Source organism: Amblyomma mixtum, chromosome 6 (genome assembly GCF_055824585.1).
Source record: "Amblyomma mixtum isolate Tamu chromosome 6, ASM5582458v1, whole genome shotgun sequence".
NCBI lineage: Eukaryota > Metazoa > Arthropoda > Arachnida > Ixodida > Ixodidae > Amblyomma > Amblyomma mixtum.
In genome coordinates, this window is record NC_143017.1 from 2,885,536 (window position 1) to 2,912,424 (window position 26,889).

The following is a 26,889-nucleotide window of genomic DNA, read 5'->3' on the forward strand; positions in this document are numbered from 1 at the left end:
AAAATTGTTTGTCGGTGGTCCTCAAGTTGTACCTCCCCACATAAGCTTGCTGCGTGAGCTCGCTACTTTTTGCCGCTTCCCTACTGGCTTCCTCGAGATCATTTCCCAATTTCTCGAGATAGTCTGCTGCTGGCACTGCCAATGAGTCGGGAACAACCCAGTCTCCTGACCACGTCTTTTGCAGTATAGCCAGAGGTCCGACAGGCATCCTACCATACATAAGCTCGAACGGTGGTTTACCCGTGATGGCATGTGGCACCTCTCTATAAGCCCAAAGCAGGAATGGCACCATTCGATCCCACTCACGTCCATGCTCGCTTACAATGTGAAACAGCATCCTTTTAAAAGTGCCGTTCCACCGCTCTACCAGTCCATTACTTTGTGGATGATCGGGAGTGGAAAATCTGGCAGTCGCTCCCATTTTCTGCAGCATAATTTGCGTTAAATTTGATGTAAAATTTGTGCCCTGATCTGAGCATATGGTCTCTGGCACTCCCATTCTGGAAAATATCTCGGTGAGCGCGTCACAGGTAGCCTTAGCTGTTAAGGACCTCAAACAAACAACCTCAGGCCATCTAGTATGCAAATCAACTACACATAGGGCGTAGCGATGTCCCCTTGCTGATGGTGGATCCAGTGGACCGATACAATCCATGTATACCACCTGGAATGGTGCACTAGGCCTGGCCAATGCCGTTATGGGTACGCGGTCCTGTGTTTTCATAGGGGCCCTGATTTGGCACTGGTGGCAGGACTGACAATGCTCCTTGACCTCCCGGCCCATGGTCGGCCAATAAAATGACATTTTTATGCGCTGCAAAGTCTTTCGCTCTCCCAAATGTCCTGCCCAAGGCGAATCGTGTGCCCTCACTAGTGCTTCCTGTCGTTTATGCGATGGCAGCACCAACTGTGTGCACATGCGTCCCACTACGTGCTCCTGGTGATAGAGTAACTCATCCTGGATTATCATTCCATGTGTGCCAGCTCTAGCCTGCTTCCAAGCCTCCTGCAGCGACGAGTCATTTTCCTGAGCCTCACGGAAAACTTGCCGAGCGCTCTGCCTTTTCCCGGCTTCTTCGTCTGTTCCCGTAACCGCCAAGGACGCACCCGTCTGCTGATTTTTATGCTCTGTCGTCTCCTTTTCACCGCCTTCGGTCTCTGCCTCTGAAACAACTTCGTTTACAACTGCCCTTTCTTCAAGGAGTTGTCTGTAGTCTGCGGGAGTTATGAGCGCGTCTATTCCGGCCAACAGTTTGTCTGTCAGCGCACATAGCAAAGCTGGTTGTGCCTTGTCGAACGAGACAAACGGTGCACCTTCCGTTGCTCTGAGAGGTACATATGCAAGCTCAGCTCTTACTTCATCGCCGAAAGCTCCCCTCAGCTTTATTGTGGAACCAGCTGCCTCATACTTCGGCACTAGAGCTCGCCTGATGACAGTCATTTCAGTCCCGGAATCAATCACAGCATTAATGCTTTGTTCCGAACTTCTCAATGGTACTGTTTCGAGGCAATTCCTACCTACCCTCTCTGTTTCCTGCATGCCAACCTCATTCGCGGGAGCTTTTTCTTCCAAAGGAGCATTCACTTTAGCCACCACGGTGCGGTCTCCTGGTTTTTCTTGGCCTCATCTGCCTGCCTTATCCCCTGTCCTTTTGAGAGGGCAATCTCTAGCGAAGTGATTTGGTGACTTGCATTCAAAGCACCGTCCTTTCATTCCTCTTAAAGTAGAATTCTCCCATTGATGAGTTGTAGCACCGGCCCGCTCCTTCTGGTCCCCACTCGGCCTCTTTCGATAGCCTCCCAAATGAGCTGCTGACCCTGGTTTGCATCTCACGCTTTCGTCGAAACTCTCCGCCAGCTTGGCCACTTCGCCCGGAGAAAGGAACCTCTGATTCTCATTGACACCAATATGAGCCCGTGCCTCAGCTGCTAAGCACTCCTTCAACCTGTCTGTGACCATTAACTGCTTTAATTCTGCAAAAGTGGTAGCCTTCGAGGTTTTTGTATAGTATTCAAAATAGTTTCCCAGCCGGATTGACCATTGCCTAGTCATTGTAATGATAGGAACAAAGCCGAAAAAATAAAGATTAAATTGGAATCTATGGAAGTTCAACGAAAAGCTTCTCGAAGATGACGAATTCATTAAATACGTTGATAAGGAAATAAAAAAATGTTATTGAAGCTAATTCAGAAAATGCTGCAGCCAAGTGGGACGAATTCAGGCAACGCGTAAAGATGAAAGCAATTGAAAGAAGCTGCATAAATAGGTGTAATCAAAACATGGAAAAAAAACAACTTCACGAGCGACTTGAATTTCTCTCGAGTAGTGAAAGCGGTCAGCCAGGAAGACATATGAACCAAATAAGAGCTGTGAAAAACTGCTTACAACAGATCAACACAGATAAGTATAAAGCGGCAGTGATAAGAGCTCGAGCTCAAAAGGTATGGGCGGGGGAAACGCCCACGAAACGCGCCCTATCTGACGAAAAAAGATATGCTTCTCAAAATGAAATCAAACAGATACGATATCAGGATGGAGTGACTACCGACAGCAGAACCATAAAGCAAGCATTTGTTGAATATTTTAGTGAGTTGATAGGACAGGAAAGAAACGCTCAAGGAGAGTTTGAAGCTGACTTTTTACCGCTTATGCCAACGCTTGATGAGGAGACAAAAGCACGACTTGAAGAGCCGATTACAGTCAGCGAGATTGAAAGCGCCATTGCAGGCTTACAGTCCGGAAAAGCACCTGGACCGGACGGGTTAACTGCAGGTTTTTACAAAGCCTTTAGAGAATCGCTGGCCCTTCTTTTATATTGTGTAATATCAGAAGCGTATGATGAGCAAAGAGTGCCGCTTTCCTTTGGCACTTCGCTCATTACTCTAATTCCTAAAACTGATGATCCTGAACAACGCCTGTTGGTGGGGTCCTATCGCCCAATTAGCCTCACCGACGTAGACTACAAAATATTCACCAAGGTACTAGCAAACAGACTACAGAAAGTGATTACTCTTTTGATAGGGCCGCACCAAACTTGTGGCATCAAAGGCCGCACGATAAATACTAACATTCATGTCGCCCGCAGTGTTCTGGAGTGTTGCGATGCTTTTGAAGGTCGTGTTGCTATGCTGCAACTCGATCTAGCAAAGGCTTTTGATCGAGTGTTGCACGCAGTTTTGTTTTGCGTCCTTGAGCACACCAATGTGGGCCGAGTGATACTGGATGGCGTTAAGATGTCATACGCATCTTGTACGACGCGTGTCATCGTAAATGGCAATCTTACCCAGAGCGTGAATGTGCACTCATCGGTGAGACAAGGTTGCCCGCTATCACCGCTGCTATCTGGGCTGTACCTTGAACCGATGTGTTTAGCTCTGCTTCAAAGTGATAGGGTGGTTGGTTTTAAGCTTCAGGATGCTCGTGTTAAGGTCCTAGCCTATGCGGATGACATCGCTGTTTTCTGTTCAGATAAAGATAGTATACGTGAAGTTGTTACTATTGTAGGGAAATACTGCAAACAGACTGGGTGCCAATTTAACTCGGAAAAAGTTCAGGCTTTTGGCACGGGCACTGGGACAACAGGCCGGAATACTTCGCTCTGATGAAGTGGTCGCTATTGCCTACAAAGTACGTCGGTGTACCACTGTGCTGTTACCGAGACACTCAGCGGTACTGGAAAGAAGAAACAAATCGAGTACGTGAAAAAGCGGAAGGATGGCAGGGCAGAGATTTATCTATGATTTCGCGAGCTAGTATCTGTAACGTTTTTCTAGTTTCCAAAATATGGCATATCATGAATGTTTCGTCTGTGTCACGTGTCAATATCCAGAAAGTTCATCGTGTTTTTGCTTTTTTTATTTGGACTTCTACTTGGGAAAGAATGAGCCGCACAAATTTGTTTCGACCTCTCAGAAGTGGAGGCTTGGGTCTCGTTCATTTGTTTCTACGCCAGATAGTATCGCGCTTTCTATATCTTCGAGACCAGCATGACCCGTTTTTGCGAACTGTTTTGCAAGTGAGGATGCGTAAAATGTTACCCCAGTTCATTGTATCATCCTGCACAGAAGCAGGTACAGCAATCACTGGCTACCTACGCGAGACGGTATGTGCGTTTAGAATGTTCAGTGTCCGATTTTCGATGGAATATCTCTCTCCCGTTTCAAGACGTCAACTCTATGCATACCTCCTTGATATCATGTTACCTGTGCTTGCGTACCGTTCTGTGTACTATGGAGGTCCTGGAAGCGACGTTTTAAAAAGAGTAAGGCGCATGCCAGTTAAAGCAGCGGCGAAATCCTTTTTCTTCAAATTACATACTGGGACACTTCCAGTGAAAACTTGTCTTGAGAAAAAAGGAATATTTGTCCCGTGGACAACGAATTGTCTTCTGTGCAAGAAACCAGACACAATTGAACATGTTTTCATAGACTGTTGGGACCCAATATTTCATTTGGATGTTCTTCAAAGAACGATAAATAAGGAACTCCCAATAGATCCCTATGGCATCCGATTTCTACCTTTCGACAACAAAGAAGTACCGTATGATATGATAATGCTCCTTGCCCTCCATAGTTTATGGAAGAGCAGAATGCAGGTACGGCACGCAGACGTCAATACACGTCCCGTTCGCGAAAACTTAATTGAGATCGTGGCGTATATCAGAGATGTATACCGAGCCCAATCTAATCCACCGGATTGGCTGAATGTACTTGACGATTTGGTTACTATGAAACAATTTTAAACCACACGTGTCGGCCAAAGGACTGGCGGCACTTTTATCAGTTTTCTTTATGATGTGTATTGTTGTTGTGAGCCTGGCAATAAAGAAAAAAATATCCCAGTTAGCTCAATAGGTAGAGCGACTGCTACTGTGAAGCGGGGGTCCCGGGTTCGAACCCTGGACCAGGACGAATTTTTCTTTAACTGCGAAGCTGCTGAGAAAGCTGTATAGCTTTCCTTTGCAGCCGTATGGCTGCGCTTGGGTATGCGTCAATGAGTAATTACTCCCTTCCTACAAATCTGCTCCACATTGGCGGACTCCTCGTAACACTTGACCAACACTTCCCACTTCGATTGATTGATTACTTCGCTCTCGCCCTATTATAAGCTTGCGTCCCATTTAGCTCAATTGGTAGAGCGATTGCTCCGGTGAAGGGGTGGTCCCGGGTCTGAACTCCGGACCAGGACGAATTTCTCTTTAACTGCGATGTTTCTAAGAACGCTGTATAGCTTTCCTTTGTAGCCGTATGGCTGCGCTTGGGTGGACGTCAAAGAATAATTACTCCCTTATAAGAAATCAACTCCACTTTGGGGAATCTCCTCAACATTTGACCAACATTGTTCGCATTTCGAGTTATTGATCAATTCACTCTCGCCCTACACTAAGCTTACCATCCAGTTAGATCCATTGGCAGAGTGACTTCCCCGGTGAAGTGGTGGTCCCGGGTCTGAAGTCCGGACCAGGACGAATTTCTCTTTAACTGCGATGTTTCTGAGAACGCTGCATAGCTTTCCTTTGTAGCTGTATGGCTGCGCTTGGGTGGACGTCAAAGAATAATTACTCCCTTATAAGAAATCAACTCCACCTGGGGGGATCTCCTCAACATTTGACCAACATTGTTCGCACTTCAACTTATTGATCACTTCGCTCTCGCCCTACATATGCTTGTCGTCCTGGTTAGCTCAATTGGCAGAGCGACTCCTGCAGTGAAGCGGTGGTCCCGGGTCTGAACTCCGGAACAGGACAAATTTCTCTTTAACTGCTAATTTCTGAGAAAGCTGTATAACTTTCCTTTGTAGCAGTATGGCTCCGCTTGAGTGGACGTCAGTGAATAATTACTCCCTTATTACAAACCTACTGCGCCTTGGAGGATTCCCCTAAACATTTCACCAACACTGTTCCCACTTCGAGTTATGGATGAGTTCGCTCCCGCCCTACCACAAGCTTGCCGTCCCGGTTAGCTCAAATGGTAGAGCGGCTGCTACGGTGAAGCGACGGTCCCTGGTTCGAATGCCGGACCAGGACGAATTTTTCTTTAACTGCGAAGTTTCTGAGAAAGCTGTATAGCTTTCCTTTGTAGCCGTATGGCTGTACTTGGGTGGACGTTAGTTAGTAATTCCTCCCTTATTACAAACCTACTCTACCTTGGGGGATCTCCTCAATATTTGACCAACATTGTTCGTACTTCGAGTTATTGATCAACTCGCTCTCGCCCTACCATAAGCTTACCGTGCCGGTTCGATCAATTGGCAAAACGGCTGCTCCGGTGAAGCGGTGGTCCTGGGTTCAAACCCCGGAGCTGGACGAATTTTTCTTTAACTGCCACGTTGCTCAGAAAGCTGTATAGCTTTTCTTTGTAGCCGTATGGCTCCACTTGGGTGGACGTCAATGAGGAATTACTCCTTTCTTACAAATCTGCTCCACCTTGGGGGATGTCCTAATCATTTGAACAACATAGTTCGCACTTCGACTTATTGATCACTTCGCTCTCGCCCTACCATATGCTTGCCGTCCCGGTAAGCTCAATTAGTAGAGCGACTCCTCCGGTGAATCGGTGGTCCCGGGTTCGAACCCCGGACTAGAACGAATTTGAATTTTTCTGTAATTGCGAAGTTTCTGAGAAAGCTGTAGAGCTTTCCTTTGTAGCGTATGGCTGCACTTGGGTGGACGTCAGTTAGTAATTACTCCCTTATTACAATCCTACTCCACCTTGGGGAACTCCCCGAAATACTTGAGCAACACCGCTCCCACTTCGAGATATTGATCAACTCATTCTCGCCCTACCATAAGCTTACCGTCCCGGTTGGATCAATTGGTGCAGCGACTGCACCGGTGAGGCGGTGGTCGCGGGTTCGCAGCCCGGACCAGGACAAACTTTTCTTTCATTGCGAAGTTTCTCAGAAAGCTGTATAGCTTTCCACTCTAGCAGTATGGCAGCGCTAGGGTGGACGTCAATGTGTAATTATTCCCTTATCACAAATCTACTCCACCTTCTGGGATTTGGTAAACATTTCATTAACATTGTTCCCACTTCGAGTTATTGATCAATTCGCTCTCGCTTTACCGTAAGCTTCCCGTCCCGGTTAGCTCAACTGGTATAGCGACTACTCCGGTGAAGCGGTGATCCCGGGTTCGAACCCCGGAGTAGAACAAATTTTTCTTTCACTGCGAAATTTCTCAGAAAGCTGTATAGCTTTCCTCTGTAGCAGTATGGCTGCGCTTGGGTGGGGGTCAATGAGCAGTGATTCCCTTATTACAAATCTACTCCACCTTGTGGGATTTGGTAAAGATTTCACTAACATTGTTCCCACTTCGAGTTATTGATCAGTTCGCTTTTGCCCTACCGTAAGCTTCCCGTCCCGGTTAGCTCAATTAGTAGAGCGACTGCTCCAGTGAAGCGGTGGTCGCGGGTTCGAACCCCGGACTAGGACAAACTTTCCTTTCATTGCGAAGTTTCTCAGAAAGCTGTATAGCTTTCCACTGTAGCAGTATGGCAGCGCTTGGGTGGACGTCAAAGAATAATTACTCCCTTTGAAGAAAACTACTCCACCTTGTGGGATTTGGTAAACATTTCACTAACATTGTTCCCACTTCGAGTTATTGATCACTTCGCTCTCGCCCTATTATATGCTTGCCGTCCCAGTTAGCTCAATTGGTAGAGCGACTGTTCCGGTGAAGCGGTGGTCCCGGGTCTGAACTCCGGACCAGGACAATTTTTTTTTCACTGTGAAATTGCTGAGAGAGCTGTATAGCTTTTCTTTGTAGCCGTATGGCTGCGCTTGGGTGGGCGTCAATGAGTAATTGCTCCCTTCGTACAAATCTACTCCACCTTGGGGGACTCTCCGAAACACTTTACCAACATTGCTTCGACTTCAAGGTATTGATCAACTCGCTCTCGCCGTACCATAAGCTTGCCGTCCCGGTTAGATCAAATGGTGCAGCGAGTACTCCGGTGAAGAGGTGGTCCCGGGTCTTAACTCCGCACCAGGACAAATTTTTCTTTAACTGCGAAGTTTCTGAGAAAGCTGTATAGTTTTCATTTGTAGCCGTATTGCTGCACTTGGGAGGGCGTCAAGGAGTAATTACTACCTTTTCACAAATCTACTTCACATTGGGGGACTCCCCGAAACACTTGACCAACACCGCTCCCACTTCGAGTTATTGATCAACTCGCTCTCGCCCTACCATAAGCTTACCGTCCCGGTTAGATGAATTGGTGCTGTGACTGCAACGGTGAAGCGGTGGTCCCGGGTTCGCACCCCGGACCAGGACAAATTTTTCTTTAACGGCGATATTTCTGAGAAAGCTGTATAGCTTTCCATTTTAGCCGTATGGCTGCGCTTGGGTGGACGTCAAATAATAATTACTCCCTTATAAGAAATCTACTCCATTTTGGAGGATTCTGTAGTGTAGGCGTCAACCACCCTTGAAGACCGTGAGCCCTGACAGCAAACGCATGGAGCGAAACGCAGTTTATTCAGAAACGCACACACATATATATACACACAACTGAAGCCCCCTGGCGGTGTTCACATTGAAAAGGAAACAAGAACTAACTATACAACATATTCCCTCCCTTTCTGTTAAGTTTAGTGAATTAGTGGATTAGGACGTACTACACCGTCTCAAAGATTTACTAATATCATTCCACCTGTACATGTAAGCCACAACACAGTCCCAACACAGTCCGTTCATGCACTCTTCCCCTAGAGTTCACACTAGCCTACATGTAGCCATATCGGTCAGGCGGTCGTCTCTTGCGAGGTGGCAGCACACGGCGCGGAGGGTCCTGCGTTGGAAGCAACGCCTCTGTTGTGTTTTGAGATGGGTCCGGAGTGCGAAGAACTGGTCCGAGCAACCGTGGGGCGTCAGAAGGCGACCCATGCTGAATGCGGACACACTCGCCACTCTCACTGGGGTTCCACGATTGAAGCACCGCTGGAATCCTCGACAGCTTGGCCGCATTCCATATCTTGCCGCCGTCGAGACTGAAAGACGATCGCCCATGTTTCTTCGTTACCTTGCGGGGACTCGTGAAAGCGAAGTCTCCCTTGAACGAAGTAGCTGACTTCTTCACCCGCACATAGTCCCCAACTTTCAGAGTAATCTCTTTCGCAGACCTGCGGCTATCCGTATACTTCTTACTGTACTGCTGTAGCTTCTTCACCCGTTCGCGCAGGCGCTCCAGCTCAGAGTCTGGGGAGCTGAAAAAGGCAGGCGACGGGTATCCGACAATACCAAGTCTTGTTCTTGGTACGCGTCGATGGTGCAGTAATGCAGGGGTAAGCCCCGTAGTAGCGTACGGAGTGCAGCGATAAATTCTAAGGTACTCTATTACTGCTTGACGAAGCGGACGCTGCTCTAACGCTGCCACTTGAATATACGACTTGAACACTGTGTTGAAGCATTCAACTTCCCCGTTCGCTTGAGGATGATACAAGGATGAGTGCAGAAGGCGGATGCCACGATCTTTTAGAATTTGCTCAAACTCTCTAGACGTGAACTGTGACCCATTATCGCAAACAACTTCATCCGGGTAACCTTCGCGGGAAGATACAGAAAGCAAAAACTTTGTGACTGTAGTGGTGGAGACGTCGGAGCTAAAGTGTACCTCGGGCCACTTCGAAAAATAGTCCACCAGAGTAATCAGAAACCGACAGTCATGCGGAGCTCGCTCCAGGGGTCCTACGATGTCGAGTGCTATCTTTTGCCATGGGCCGTCTGGGAATGGCACTGGCTGCAGTGGTGTAGCAGATACTTTGGCGCTCTTGTCTGCTCCCTGGCAGGTGCTGCAGGTCTGAATCGCGAGCTCTACTTGCCGATTCATGCCCGGCCACCAAAACCGCTCTCTATGATGCGGCTTCGTCCTGATAATTCCGGGATGAGCCTCATGGGCTGTGGCGATCACTTGCGGAGTCAGTGCTTCTGGAAAATTAAGACGCTCTCCGCGGAGCAACAAGTTATCACAAACGGACACTTCTTGATGCACCTTGCAATATGGTTTAAGTTCAACCGGAAGCAATTTGTGCGGAGGCCACGACGACTCGACGTAAGAAATGACTTGTTGTAACGTGTTGTCTTCAGCTAGACTCTGCTGGAATTGCTCTTTGGTGATGCACAATGGCGCTTGAATGAATGCTACCACTTCGTCTGTAGACGTTTCGTCCTGCTGTAACGCAACTGGAAGACGGCACAGAGCGTCTGCAACTTGGTTTTCCAATCCCTTCCGGTATTGCACCGTATAGTTATACCGAAGAAGTCGCTCTGCCCAGCGTGCTATGCGCAGCGGCCGTCTACCAGTACCTTGACCTGACAACAGAGATACCAAAGCCTGGTGATCGGTGTACAGTGTGAAGTGGCGCCGCCAAAGATACGTGTGCCAATGCTCGATAGCCCAGACACACGCGAGCGCTTCCCGTTCTCCCACAGAGTACCTTCTTTCTGCAGGTGACAGAGTCCTTGACGCAAACGCCTCTGTGAATAACTCGTGCCCATGCCTTTGTTGAAGAACTGCTCCGAGGCCGCAGTCGGATGCATCTGTGGCGAGAACGACTGGAAGTGATGCGTTGAACATCCGGAGTACTGTCCCGGAATCGAGCATGGACTTATCCTTTTGAAAGCTGGCGTCAACATTCTCAGACCAAATAAAAGGCACATTCTTGCGAAGAAGGGCCCGCATAGGCTCGACTATATCGGCTAAATTTGGAATGAAATTTGCGCAATATTCCACTAAGCCAAGGAAGGATCGAAGACCAGCAGCATCCGCGGGAGCAGGGATGTTTTTGATGGATTCTACCTTTTCCGGTTGCGGAATGATGCCGTCGGGCATGACATTGTGGCCCAAGAATGACAGTTCATTTCTGCAAAATACACACTTGTCATTTAGCTTGAGCCCTGCTTCTTTTATACGCCTGAGAACGGTCGCAAGGTTTACCCAGTGGTCTTTTTCACTCTTTCCAAAAACAATGACGTCATCGATGTAAAACAAGACACCAGAACATCCTTGAAGAATTTGCAACATCATACACGCTTGAAGCGATAAAGTCCGTCGTGTGTTACAAAGGCTGGTAAATCACGGCTTTCTGGATGCAGCAAAACTTGATGATAAGCAGATGCCAGATCTAACTTGGAACAGTGTGTTGCACCCACAAGGCTGTGCAACAGTTCTTCAGTGTGGGGAAGCGGAAATTGTCCGGCACAACGGCTTTGGTGGCTTCTCGAAGGTCGACACACAGGCGAATCCCTCCAACTTTTTTCTTTACCACAACGATAGGGGAGACCCATTCTGATGCGTTGACGCGCTCAATCACATCCGTCTCTTCCAGCCGACGAAGTTCTTCTGAGACCAAAGGTCGTAATGACAGTGGTAGGCGGCGAAGCTTAGACGCAGTGGGTTGGACGGATGGACGCGTTTTGACCTGGTGAACAAAAGTCTTAGCCAGACCAATGCCCTCTCCAAACAGACAATGGAACTCTTCTCTTATGTAGGTTGGGAGCCCAGCATAACACGGATGCGTTTCTTTTACAGAACATTGTTCTTGGCTACCAGCTGCAGTGGCAGTTGTCTCAAGGCAACAAAGGGATGAGCCCTCAATCCGTAGATTAAGAGCTCTAATCGCATCGATACCGAGAAGTAAAGTGCCCCGATACACGACATGAAACAAAATGGATGCTGCACGAGCCATGTACGTAACCTCAGAGACAAAACATCCATGCACCGGTATGGGCTGCCTTGAATAGTCCAATAACTTAACTAGCGGGGCAGTACAGTGTGCTTTACTGGAGAAATGCTGGTTGAAGAAGCTGTACGACATAATGGAAACTGCTGATCACGAATAAACTAAGAATGATAAGCTGGTGTTTCCTACTAAGACATCAGTATGAATACCAGGGTGAGTGGATGCGGCCACTACCAGAATGTTTGCTACCTCAATGTGTTCTTCGCTGCTCAGTTCCCGAACAGAAGCCACGCGTCATCCTTATTGCACATTGACTTGAAATGACCGATCCGACCGCTGCAATGGCAGCGTTTGCCTTTAGCCGGGCAGTGGAACGACGCAGCCGAGTGCTGATTAGAACCGCAACGAAAGCAGTGGAAGGGGGCGTTGCTCTTGGTAGCAACATGCTGCACACTTGTAGACGCAAAAGCTTGGACGTCTTCAGTTGTCTGTTGTAGCTGAGTGGCCAAAAGCACAGCACGCGAAAAAGAAAGACTCGAGCCATAGAGCAACAGACGCTCACGCACATGTTGCGAAGAAATGCCTGTCACGAACTGATCACGGAGCGCATCCTCAAGCACGGCGAACGAACAAGCAGCTGCATGCTCACGAAATGCAACAACATACTCGCTGATAGATTCTCCTGTCTGCTGGACGCGTTTGCGAAAACGGTGACGTTCTACGGCGATATTAGTTTGGGTGGCAAAATGGTTCACTCTTAGAACTAAAGGAGTGCAGAGGAGTGCCCAGAACACACTTTGAAGGAGTATTCGCTTGTCCCATATTCCACTCCTTTTTCCAGAATAAAATTACTCCCTCTGGACAAAGACTGATCCAACACCTACTCAAGGAGTACTGTACTACTCCTGCAATAGAGTACAGGCACTCCTCCGAGGGAGTAAAGCTACCACATTGAAACAGCATCCTACTACTCTTTCAGGTAGAGTTCCAGGACTCCGTTTGTTAGAGTGACTATAGTCCTTCAAGGAGTATCAGCCCAGATCTTATTTTACTCCTTCAAAAGGAGTTTCACGTGTTTTCAATGTATCCTACTAATTTCCTTATTTCGCATATTCGTCAGAGCAAGTTGGTCATATGTTTTGCAGGATTCACCTGCGCTACATCTACAAAAGAGTAATGAGCAAAAGGGATTATAATCTTTGAGTAGAATAATTTTTGCTCATACTACTTTATGGCTACACTACAGTTTGCACATTAGTATGGTGCTCTGTCTGCGTTGGGAATAACAATGGTTCAAGAAATAATGACACAAATGTACAACACTGATAACTTTTATTTCTCAAGTCATTGCTGTGATTGCTGTGGCTGCCCAAAACACGCTTCGGGAGGCGCTCGCTAGGATCAAGCCCCATTAGTGTCTCAAGCAGCACACAAGCCCGCTTTTTTTGGGGTGTACTTGACATTAAATGCCAAGAACACTGCGAAAAGCAAAGTAAACCCATCTACCAAATGCACCGCAGTGAGCTGTAAGCGCTCAAAAGAAACTAAGATGCTGGATGATGCCGTAGCTTGCTCGGCTGAGTGAAGGAGCTTTGGCTATGCGTGCATTTCTCCGGGTGCCTGCAAACATGAATGAAAATAATGCAAGTAAGAGTCAATTCCAATGCCCTTTTCATACTATCCTGCATATAACCCCATGAAAAAAAAGAAAGAATACAACTAGAATGTACTGATCGTGTGTGTCATGTCGCCACTAGTGTGTACCTATATTGTGACCAAGTGCAGACACCTTTCATTGCAAACCTTCATTCAGAGCTACAATTTTATGAAGCCCAATACAATTATCACTATGCTAGTCCTTTCAAAAGCTGTGTGCATGTAAAACAAGCACATATTTACCAAATTAAAATTTTAACATGAGCAAGCTCTTCTGCAAGTATCATGATCAGCCTGACTACGCCCACTGCAAGGCAAAGGCCTCTCCCATGTTCTCCAATTAACCCTGTCCTTCGCCAGCTATGTCCACCGTGTTCCTGCAAACCTCCGCCCATGGAACTTTTTGCTGCTTCCTGCTACGCTTGCCTTCTCTTGGAATCCACTCCGTTACCCTTAAGGACCAGCGATTATCTTGCCTTCGTCTTACATGCCCTGCCCAAGCACCCTTTTTTCTCCTGATTTCGACTAGGATGTCTTCAACCCGCGTTTGTCCCCCACCCACTCCGCGCGCTTCCGATCTCTTAACGTTACGCCTATCATACTCATCATATCATACGCCTATCATATCATACTCTTTTCATTCAACAATCTAATCAGATTAAGGTTTGTAGTAATAATAGTATGGACAATTTTGACCGGTATCTGCCGGAAATGTACAGCAGTCAGTCACTATTTCTTGCACCCACAAACTGCTCAGAAGTTTATTCTTCCATGAATGCTATAAAAAACAGTAAAGCTCAAGACTCAAATGGCATGCAGGTGATCCCGGTAAAGTACGTTCTTGACCTAATCTGTCCAGTTATCACTCATATTTATAACCTAATTTTATCTACAGGCATATTTCCTGAAGAAATGCAGGTCGCTCGTGTAATACCCATATTTAAACATGGGGATAAAGGTACACTAAGCAATTACCGTCCAATTTCCATATTACCTATTTTCTCAAAGGGAATCGAAAAAATATTACACATAAGAATTTCTTCATTTTTTTCGCAACACAGTTTGTATTCTGACTTTCAGCATGGTTTCAGACGGCACCGATCAACAGAGACGGCCCTTGTAGCACAAAAAGAGATCATTTCAGAAGCTTTTAGCAAAAGAGAGATTATAGCAGGCATCTATATCGACTTTACGAAAGCGTTTGATCTTGTAAATCATTTCATCCTTCTTTCCAAGCTACATAGATACGGAGTCCGCGGCATTGCTCACACACTGCTTAAGTCATACCTTGGAAATAGAACTCAGTACGTTGACATAAATGGCAGTAAATCTTCCGTGCTGGCTGTATCAACTGGAGTCCCGCAAGGAAGCATACTTGGGCCACTGTTATTCATCATCTATGTCAATGACATTGTTCGGTGCACAGACAGCGCTCAGTTTGTCTCGTACGCAGATGATACGACGCTTTTTGTTAAGGGCAAGACAGAAGCAGACATTGAATTGCTGTCGAATAAAGCGCTTGGCGATTTACACCAATGGGTTAACGCAAACTGTTTAAGGATAAACCCGTCTAAAACACAAGCAATTTTATATTCACCAAAAGGAAAACATCAGCTGACTTCATTGAATCTACGTCTAGGTACAGATCGCATCCAAATAGTCGATACAGTGAAAATACTTGGTGTTCATTTCTCAAAGCATTTAACTTGGAACAAACACGTTGAGTACCTTCAATCAAAAATACCCAGTGCTGTTGGTGTTATTGCGAGACTGAGAGAAATTTTGCCTACCAAGGTTAAAATTATTCTCTATAATTCCCTAGTATTATCTCTTCTTCAGTACTGTATTATTGTCTGGGGCACGACTGGTATGACTGACTTAAAAAAACTGCACTTACTTCAAAAAAAAAGCAGTTCGGTATATTGGTAATGTGTCTTTTTTGCACCACTCGGCCCCCCTTTTTGAGAAATATAATGTTCTTCCAGTGTTTTGCCTATATAACTATAGGTTAATGCTAATATATAAATCTTTTGTGAAAGAAAAAAGTAATTTTTTAATATCTTTAGCCCAACTACAAGAAAACGCCAGACCTCGCCTTACGAGGCACAAGGAAAAATGGCTTGTACCTACACCTCGCACCTCATACCAGACGCAATCTTTGAAATATATTACTCCCACATTACTCAATAGTTTAGAGTCGTCGAATTTCGATCCAGCATACGAACCTAAACATACCATTAGTCTGTTCTGTCGGCAGAAATTATTATAGTTGTCTTAGATCTTGTAATGTGAGACGTTTTCTGCGCTGTAATTATTGTACCCATGTCCCTTGTAGAAATTTACTGTTGCTTCAATTCGTTACATACTATGTCCAGAATGTCCAACACATTGTACTTCATCTATTTTTTTCTTTGTTTTCTTTTTTTTCTGTGTTTGAAGCGTTACAAACTGTTGTTGCCTTGCAATGTTGAATTTGTATTTATTTGTTGCTCTTGAACTATATTGCCTCTGTAATATGTATCTGTATTTATTTTTCCTTTGTTATGGTGATGTTTCCGACACGCTGCAGTGCCACCATGTAGGGGGCCGGAGCCCCTGTCAAGCTGTTTTTACAGCTTTTAGTCCCGGCTCCTACCTTTTCGAAAGGAAAGGAAATAAAGAGAGAAATGAAATGAAAATCATTTTTATTTCCATAGCTCGTTGCGTTGTCCTTAACTTAAGCTTAACCCTCTTCGTTAGCCTCCACGTTTCTGCCCCATAGGTGAATACCGGTAGGATACAGCTGTTGTATACTTTTCTCTTGAGGGGTATTGAAAAACTGCCATTCATGATCTGAGAGAACCTGCCATATGCACTCTACCCCATTCATATTCCTCTAGTTATTACCCTTCATGATCCGGATCAGCGGTCACTACCTGCTCTAAGTAAATGTATTCTCTTATCACTTCCAGTCATTTCTAAAACCACACCTATTGTGCTTGACGGTTTCTTGTCACATAATACATCGTGCAGTTTAAAATATAGGGTAACCTTGAATCGGGAAAACACTTAAACCAATGACAGTTTTCTTGCTGAAGAGAAATGGCTGTTGCAATTCCTGTTTCTCAGATACCATTAACTGAATTTCATGCTCTAAAATAGTGAAGGAAAAATTCAAAATTTTTCATCTCAAAGAGGCAGGCAACAAATTTCAGTTTGGTTTGGGTTGGTTTATGGGGTTTAACGTCCCAAAGCGACCCAGGCTATGAGACGCCGTAGTGAAGGGCTCCAGAAATTTCGACCACCTGGGGTTCTTTAACGTGCACTGACATCTCACAGTACACGGGCCTCTAGAATTTCTCCTCCAAAGAAATTCCAGCCGCCGCGGCCGGGATCGAACCCGCGTCTTTTGGTTCAGCAGCCGAGCAAATTTCAGTTGCACATTTTTTTTTGTTTTTAATGATGCATAAGGCATTACTATGCACGGATAACCACACAGTATTCGCCTATGACTGCTAAATAATTTGTAATTAAATATCTTCTCTCTCCTGCTTCACTTTTAAAAACTGAGCAATGGCAATGGCATCAAAGGTCAGTATAAGCCAGGGGAGGCATGAGGAAAACTGCAATATAATTGCGGCTTCGTCATTCATTGTGATTCCGACTCTTAAGGCAGGCTGGCTTTAGCATTGTAACTAATTAAAACGATGAAGTAGCGATATCGTAGCTTTCTTGTGCCTTCCATAACCTATACGAACATTGATGTCATAGCAATTGCTATGCTATTGACACAGGGAAGAAAAGAAATCTGGTTGTAATTATTTAGCGATTGGAGACGAATACTATGCAACAATTCTATGTATACGAATGCCCAGCACGTCGCTACAAAGAACACACATAACCAAAAATTTGGTGTTTACACTCATTTAAGGTAATACTACTTCCCACGCAAGAACACGACAGCCATGTGTAAACTTTTTGCTTTCATAGTAATAAAATATATCCAACGACAAGTTAGGCGCAGCATGTCTGCTCTTTATAAATATGCAATACTGACAATGTTTGACACTAGCATTTGGCATGAACGAGATAACTGTGATTACTTCGCACATTACGTGCCAGCCCATACTATTATGCACAATTTAGATTTGCAAATGTAATATGTAATTCTCTATGACTGCCACGTTAGTGGAACTGCAAACCAATGAAGTTGTCTTGCATTTGCAATGTTCTCGCTACTTTTATGCAACACTGATCACTTCAGTATATCTGCATCGTTCTGTTAGACGGCCACGGGATAGCTAGAATTAAGGCTATTTTATGTGATGGAAACCATTGACTAGACAACAAAGAAGAAAAGCGCCAACTACTGTCCTGGGGCTGGGACGTCTAATAAGAGCTCAGAAAACTCGGTTTCAATACGCCAGACCCTCCGCATAACATTACCCTGTGCGAAAATACCCCACCCCACCCTAGCTTGATTTCTGTCCACATGCACCAAGGCTCACTGCACCTGTTATAAATATTGCCCTAAACACTGCAATCAAGCTGCCCGTGTATGCTTAGGCTATCTGTGCATGGAGAAAGAAAGAAGTTGTTAGGAATGTTTCACACCAAAAACAAAAAAAAAGGCAGCCTGTTTCTCAGAAACAGCTAAGAGCATGAAATGGTGTGTCCAAAAAGACTAGGCTGCTTTGTACTTATTTATGACAACGAGAACTGTCAGAGCTGCGCTTTCAAAAATTCAGGAGCTTTGTGCACAAACGTAGCTTCCGTATGCACGTCTTGCAGCACCAACGCTTCCGAATTGAAACGACCGATGAATATGCACAGGAAAAAGCAAATAGAGAGCGCTTGAATTTAAAAGAAAAGCTACCTTGCACAATCAGAAATTTTGCGACAGAACCTTCCAAACAGTGACGTGTACTGGTTGCGGTATACCGAATATATACCTAGCAAATAAGTGTGCGCTTTGATAACGAGCGGGATTCTGTGGCGGCAATGCTACAGCTCCAATTCCGAAAACCTAACGCTGAAAAAATTGAGTTTTCAAAATACGTGCGAATGCACGGTACACTTTTGCACGCATTTAGAACTTTCAGTTCTGAAACACAGACAACGAATCTTGTGTATGCGTCTTCCTTGGCTGGTAAAAAAATTCTTCTATAAGTCTCCAGTTTGCCTGTGTACTCCACAAATTCTAGGATCCCTGTCCGCTACATGTCAAATTTCACTGAAGATAAAGTAATACAACCGACAGCTGATGATCTGCTAGGGCAACAGGATTTCAAAAGTTTGAGAAGGGCAGTGGGAGTCCAATCCAGGTGGAGCAGTGAAATTTGACTAATAACAGACAGGGATCCTCCAATCTGTGGAGGACACCGGCAAATTGGAGACTTACGGAGGAATTTTTTTACCCGCCAAGGAACACGCATACACAAGAGAGAACCACAGCGGACTACGGCTTTTACCATCCCTTGTCCTGTGCGGTTCTCTCTTGTGTATGCGTCTTTTTTGGCTGGTAAAAAAATTCTTCCATAAGTCTCCAATTTGCCTGTGTCCTCAACAAACCGCAGGATCCCAGTCCACTACTAGTCAAATATTTCAACTCCACCTGGCTTGGACTCCCACCGCCCTTCTCTGTGGAGAAAGGGTGGCAGCAGCTGGCAAAGGACAAGGTTAACTGCAGATCAACTGGGGAAACATTATCCTGCACTGATTTTGACGGCAGGTTCACAAGACAAACAAAATCAACTCGAGGAGCGGGGTGCACATCATGCGACTGAATGTCAATGGCCAGTGAAAATGGCACCAGCACTGTGGAATGCACATGCAGAAAACGAGACGCATTTTTTTGTCAAATTTGAGTAGCAGTCTACTGCACTTTTAAAGAGCAAAGCTCTCAAGTATGGCAGCACTGGCACTTTTTGTTTTACTGGGGTGAGGGTCGTCGTGAGGGTTGAAGTTCATATTTCTTTTCCATCCACTGTGTTAATTGCGAGCTATGTTTACCTAATAGGGGCTGGGCATCTAACATCACCGTTATTTCTTTGCAGCAGTTAAAACAATACAGCATACATTTTATAACATGCTTAACGAATTTTTGGGAGCAGCATGCTTTTACCCTTCTACTATTTGTTGCTACTGAATCAGTTTGGCGTTGACAAAAGATCTGTAATAAGGAGTAATTACTCATTGACATCCACTCGAGAACAGCCAAATGGCTACAAAGGAAAGCTATACAGCTTTCACAGAAACTTCGTAGTTAAAGAAAGATTCGTTCTGGTCCGGTGTTCGAAATCAGAACCACCACTTCACTGGAGCAGTCGCTCTACCAATTTGTCCAACCTGGACGGCAAGCTTATGGTAGGGCGAGAGCGAAGTGATCAATAACTCGAGTGGGAACTGTGTTGGTCCAATGTTTTAGGACCCCTAAAACATTGGACAAACTCAGTTCCCGCTTCATGTTACCTCTAAAACATTGGACAAACTGAGTTCCCGCTTCATGTTACAATACTGAGTGACATTTTGGTCTATACACCAGAAATACCGGTAAAGCATCATGATAGAACACAATGTTTTTTTAAAGGTATAAAGGAATATGTTCGCCCTTTCAGAGGGCACATATGCATAAGAGGCAACATGTGTGAAATAGTCACTGCACCTGAAGCAGTGTAAACTCCATTATGTTAACAGCAGCAGTCAAAAGCTTCATGCGCGACTATTTCATACAGATCATGCAATTACATTCATGTAATTCAGGATCAGATTCATGTGATTATACAGGGAGGTACTGCTGCTAAGTGCACGTAGAGCTCTGCATGCATTTCTAAACCCGGCTGTGAGCCTATGTCTACGAAATTTTTCTAAATAGGCAGGTAAGGTATGCATCACTGGAAAACAATACCTACCACAAACAGCTGAGGACAGATAGCACAGCCAAAAGCTGGAAGCACGAATGGCCCAGTAGATACTGGCAGCTGGCAACTGCAAATAAATATGTCAGAGCAACTGTTGTCAGTGGCCGTAACAATGTCATGAATGACAAGAGAAGAAATTGTCTACTGCTTCATAAATTAGAATAAGGTATTAACATAGGAACACAAAAAGCAATGAGATGGCCCATGACAAAAGAAATGAACAGATTGTATGTGATGCACCGATATACATTTTTTCAGTAGATTTGCATGACTGTCACAACCGCATAGAAAGATGAGCAGGCTGGAATACCACTATTTTTATGCATGATGAAAAGAGCGTAACTATTCGAACATAGCATGCACAGGATTTAATTATTACTACTAGGGTGCTTTGCAGCAGCACCGAAGGTATTTTTAAATTGAAAGTAGCGACCAGTAGACCCGTCTGCGTTGCACAAATGACGAGAGGATGGAAAAGGCATGCATTCATTAGCAAGAAGCACGATATCTCACATCACAGCATGAAACGAAAATTGGTATTGCATTTAACAAATCTGCACAGAAATAAAAACTGCCTAGTGGCAATGCAAGTAAGAGCAAGGGAAAAAAATACCGAAGAAAACTGGTGAGTGTGGTGCAGGGAGGTCTGTGGGTAGGGTCTCGTGCCTGGGAATAGTTCCGAGCGCGGAGAATCGCCGGCAGCACAGCTGGTGGCAGTCAACCAAGAATAAATAAGAGAAAGTGAAAATCAATAACAAACCATCACCGATATAGCGAACGACTTGAAAGCGGGCCGCACAAACATTTTATAACATGCTTAACGAATTTTTGGGAGCAGCATGCTTTTACCCTTCTACTATTTGTTGCTACTGAATCAGTTTGGCGTTGACAAAAGATCTGTAATAAGGAGTAATTACTCATTGACATCCACTCGAGAACAGCCAAATGGCTACAAAGGAAAGCTATACAGCTTTCACAGAAACTTCGTAGTTAAAGAAAGATTCGTTCTGGTCCGGTGTTCGAAATCAGAACCACCACTTCACTGGAGCAGTCGCTCTACCAATTTGTCCAACCTGGACGGCAAGCTTATGGTAGGGCGAGAGCGAAGTGATCAATAACTCGAGTGGGAACTGTGTTGGTCCAATGTTTTAGGACCCCTAAAACATTGGACAAACTCAGTTCCCGCTTCATGTTACCTCTAAAACATTGGACAAACTGAGTTCCCGCTTCATGTTACAATACTGAGTGACATTTTGGTCTATACACCAGAAATACCGGTAAAGCATCATGATAGAACACAATGTTTTTTTAAAGGTATAAAGGAATATGTTCGCCCTTTCAGAGGGCACATATGCATAAGAGGCAACATGTGTGAAATAGTCACTGCACCTGAAGCAGTGTAAACTCCATTATGTTAACAGCAGCAGTCAAAAGCTTCATGCGCGACTATTTCATACAGATCATGCAATTACATTCATGTAATTCAGGATCAGATTCATGTGATTATACAGGGAGGTACTGCTGCTAAGTGCACGTAGAGCTCTGCATGCATTTCTAAACCCGGCTGTGAGCCTATGTCTACGAAATTTTTCTAAATAGGCAGGTAAGGTATGCATCACTGGAAAACAATACCTACCACAAACAGCTGAGGACAGATAGCACAGCCAAAAGCTGGAAGCACGAATGGCCCAGTAGATACTGGCAGCTGGCAACTGCAAATAAATATGTCAGAGCAACTGTTGTCAGTGGCCGTAACAATGTCATGAATGACAAGAGAAGAAATTGTCTACTGCTTCATAAATTAGAATAAGGTATTAACATAGGAACACAAAAAGCAATGAGATGGCCCATGACAAAAGAAATGAACAGATTGTATGTGATGCACCGATATACATTTTTTCAGTAGATTTACATGACTGTCACAACCGCATAGAAAGATGAGCAGGCTGGAATACCACTATTTTTATGCATGATGAAAAGAGCGTAACTATTCGAACATAGCATGCACAGGATTTAATTATTACTACTAGGGTGCTTTGCAGCAGCACCGAAGGTATTTTTAAATTGAAAGTAGCGACCAGTAGACCCGTCTGCGTTGCACAAATGACGAGAGGATGGAAAAGGCATGCATTCATTAGCAAGAAGCACGATATCTCACATCACAGCATGAAACGAAAATTGGTATTGCATTTAACAAATCTGCACAGAAATAAAAACTGCCTAGTGGCAATGCAAGTAAGAGCAAGGGAAAAAAATACCGAAGAAAACTGGTGAGTGTGGTGCAGGGAGGTCTGTGGGTAGGGTCTCGTGCCTGGGAATAGTTCCGAGCGCGGAGAATCGCCGGCAGCACAGCTGGTGGCAGTCAACCAAGAATAAATAAGAGAAAGTGAAAATCAATAACAAACCATCACCGATATAGCGAACGACTTGAAAGCGGGCCGCACAAACGAGGGATATAGCAAAAAGCTTGAAATCCTAAATAAGTGCGCAGTTGCATCCCAAACAGTTCTCAAAATCTGAAGGCGAGGAAGCATCGACACCTACACCTCAGGGCAGACGCAAGAACGATCTAACTTTGACATAATACTGTGTAAAATTCTGTTCCATGGGGAAGCACAGATAAAAATTTACAAATGACTAGGCAAGGGATATGCCGCAGCCTTTTACACGCGTTCATTGTCCCCGAAAAAATTGTATGACAAATATTAAGGCGTAAGCACTAATCCGACGAGTACACACACTGAGCACTGTCTGTTGGCAGCTGGCCTAGCGCGAGTGCTCTGTCGCGCGGCACTGCCGCTCATCGTCATCTTCTAAGTAGCACAAATCAATCCGACGGGCACCAGCCGCGAGGCAACTCGACCGTTGTCAGTTCCCTTGTCTGTCCGTAGCTGGCCTAGCAAGAGCGCTCTCTAACGTGGCACTGCACGCTCATCATCCTCTCCTACGTAGCACAAATCTATGCTATTGGAATGTAGTAAACATTGTCTGTTGTTTTTCGCAGCGCTAGCAAGCGACCGCATAACTCTGTTGTGATAACTGGTGGCATTTTTATTTACCACGGCACCCGAGTACTAAACGCAGACAGAGACTATGGAGCAAAAGCTGCCATGCGGCCTATACGCCCGTTCTTTTCTGGTAAAGGCCGATGCCCGTTCGCTCGCTGCCGCGGCCGACAGCGCGCCTCTCAGTGTGGTGACGCATGAATACGTAGTGTGCGGGCCGCGGGCGAACGGACCGTCGTGTGAATCGGCCTTAACGCATTATAGCTGAGGCAACCGCACGCAGACTGCCTGCACTGCCATCCCTATATAGGCGCACACTAATAACGCGTGCGAATAGAGATCAGAAGTAAAGAGACGTACACGGGACTCACCGTTCAGACGGCTCATCAAGGCTTAGCAAAACCGCACATTCTTCTTCGTTGCCTCTCCAGATGACAAGAAGTCGTAGCGCTACCTTTCTTCACGGCTTTACCCGTTCAAAATCACCAGTGGGGAAAGGGCGTAATTCTCGTCGTTGGTTTCCAAAACACACTTGTGTTCTTCATACACGTCCACAGCTTGAGCACTCAAACAATGCTACGAAAACCCAAATAACACAAAACGTGACGACGGCTGCAGTTTTGCTTCGTTGAAAAAACCTACAAATGCGCTTTTTTTATTACTAATATTTGAATTGTGTTCGCAACAAAAACAAATTATATTTTTTCACTTTATTTCTTTATTAAATGCGAATACCAAAGCGCTTTTAGATACTTTTGCTGACGTGTCGTTTGTAGAAGCTGCGATCCTTTGATCCCATCCCCGGGTGTCCTAGCAGACGACGGCGCAGACGACGCTGTTGACGAAATGCAATTTCGATTGACGGCAGCGAAAATCCCTTAAATGCGACAAAAAAGGCAAAGAAACGCACCGTATCGCAAACTGGTCCATATCAAGGATATGTTCGACGCGAGCGGTAGGACAAAGAGCAGCTGCGATGCATTACTCTACGCGACACTGGCATGCTCGACGGAGATCTACATGAAACAGAGCTTAAATGTGACCCGTACAAGCAGATTACTGTGATATCAACTGCGTTACGGAACTACGACGATACTTGCTTCACACTTTAGCTTATATGCAACAGCGGCCCGCACTCGCCGCATCCTGTTCGAGTGTACTTTCACTAGCAAGAGCCCACATGCATGGAAGCCGACAGAAGCAACTGTCTTTTCGAGTTCAGATTGTTCCGAGAAATACGAGCAGCTTACTTTAGCATGTACTCGAATTCAAGTTCTCAGCCTGTGTGTCACGTACGGTGACGATGGCGTCGAGGACGAGCTTAAGAATCGCCTTAACGTGGCTGCAACGCAGCCGGTATCCCAAGCATTCGTGCGCTAATTGTTGTTCACCTGTACTGCGAACGTGCGCTCAGTCGCAGGCCAGCCGCTAGCTGCTCGATTTGCCAGCCTTGCGAGTACAATTCGCAAGGTTCTGAGCCAATCTGTGAGCGAGCCGAGCTTTCAGCAATGACGCTGCTCGCGAGCGCGACGCGCGACGAGCTTCGACCTGCTCCCTGGCTGCCGTATTCGTAGCTAAGCCTAGGAGGTTTCACTTCGATGCCAGAGCTGAGAGCGCTTCGAAACTGGCTAGCGCTGAGGTGCTACTCTTTGCATTGTAAGTACGTTTTATTGTGAACTATGTCTCGTAGTGAAATAAAGATATGCTCGGGTCCACCCGAACGGTGATGATGGCGTCGAGGACGCGCTTAACAATCGCCGCAACGCAGCCGATATTCCATGCATACATGTGTGCTAAATTTGTTCACCTGTGCTGCAAACGTGGGCATAAAGGCTCGCTCAATCGCAGGCCAGTCGCTGCTCGATTTTCCAGCCTTGCGTGCGCGATTCGCAAGTTACGGAGCGAATCATTGAGCGAGCCTAGCTTTCGGCAACGACGCCGCCCGCGGTCGCGCCGGGCGACGAACTGTGCGCTGCTCGCTGGCTGCCCTTGTCGTCGCTAAACCTAGCCGATTTCACATAGATGCTGTAGCTGAATGCGCTTCGAAACTGGCCAGCACTTAGGTGCTACCCTCGGCACCGTTTTACTCTGAACCCCGCGTCATAGGGAAATAAATATATGCTCGGTTTCCGCGACCCCTTCAGGAGCGGAGCTATAGCAGAGGCCAGGCGAACTCCAGAGCAGCAGCAAAGCGGCTATGGGAGGAAATTTGTATGGCTGTTATCGCTTCTACCAACAACTCGACATTGGCTAATGATACTCTATCCCAGAGCTTTGGTCGTGAACAAACAATACCAGTGCATTTTTCTGACGCCGGCAGCCGGCATCCAGCCTGGCAGGCCGGCCCCGAGAAGCTAGCGCTCCCTTACGATTGTATGGCCGTGGCGCACATCAAAACCGCCACGATATTCTCCTCTTCGCTCAGGTTGTAGCAGCACACTGCTAATAACGAGGAACCAGACCACTTTAAAAGACCGAGCGCGAGGGCGCAGGAGCCTGGGCCAAAGCGCGTGACTGACGTCATTCCCGAGACCTGATTTCACGTGAGAATCAAACGAGCAGGCGACCCGCAGGTCACCCTTGTAGGTGTGAGGAACGGTGTCGTGGAGCTGCTGCCTGGTCGCAAGCGACTGCTGGTCGCATGCCCTTTGCTACTTGCAAGTGTGAATGGGCATTCAATGCCCGTTTGCAGTAGCGAGTCCCCTAGTGCACGTAGTTCACGTATACGTATGTATACGTAGTTCACGTATACGTATATAGTAAGTGCTTCCGCGAAAATACAGTTAAACGCAAGTTTGAAGGAATGCATGGCGAGCGCTCTTAGCAAAATGAACAACGCGTCCTCGCTGTAGATTATTCTTTGCGGCATAAGAAAATAATACGACTTGCTTGCTACGGTGAGCAATGATATCTATTGTGCAGCCTGTGGAGCCGCATAAACGTTATCATTTTTTTGTTAATTCCTTTGGAGGAGGAGTAAAACAAGCACTGAACTCCCTTGGGGTATGCAGGAGTGGAAATGCCATTTTACTCTTTTGGCAGGAGGAGTGAACAGGACCTTTCACTCTTTCTCGTTTGTAGAGAGAGTAGATTGAGACCTGCAGGAGTAGCGAGGCTCTTTTACTCTTCATGCAGGAGTAGCAGTTCTTAGAGTGTTCCCCAAGGCTGTTATCGCATCGTCATATGGCGAAGGTGCCTTCTCTGTCTATTTTGGCAACAGTCCGGTGCTTGCGCCCTCACTATATGCTGGCAGATCCTTAGCGGTAGCCCTCTCACCTTCTTTGGCGTCTTTGGCTGGCACAGGAAGCGTGAAGAATAATCGCTGGCCTTCGACGCCCAGACTGTGTATAAGAAGGGCTTTGCGACGCTCTGCCGAAAAATCAGACGCTCCCGAAGCCAGCATGTAGATCTCGAATAGTCGCACTCATTGTGACCAAGGAACAGCCGGGCGATCTGCAACAGGCAGAAATGGGGGCGGTGTTGCGAGTCCGGAAAAGCTCATGACTGGAAGCGAAAAGGTTGTTACGCCCGCTCTTCCCTTCATCCACATCGCCAATGTAGTATAGACGTGAACCGCCCTTTAAGACCGTGAGCCATAACAGCAAACGCATGGAACGAAACGCAGTTTATTCAGTGACTCACACACATA

The 26,889-nt window shown here is 46.0% G+C and overlaps 1 pseudogene; it reads right to left on the bottom strand.

Moving 5' to 3' along the window:
- Positions 1-8,724: 8,724 nt before the first annotated feature.
- LOC149338102 (uncharacterized) lies at positions 8,725-26,784 on the bottom strand (annotated as a pseudogene).
- Between the last annotated feature and the right edge of the window lie 105 nt (positions 26,785-26,889).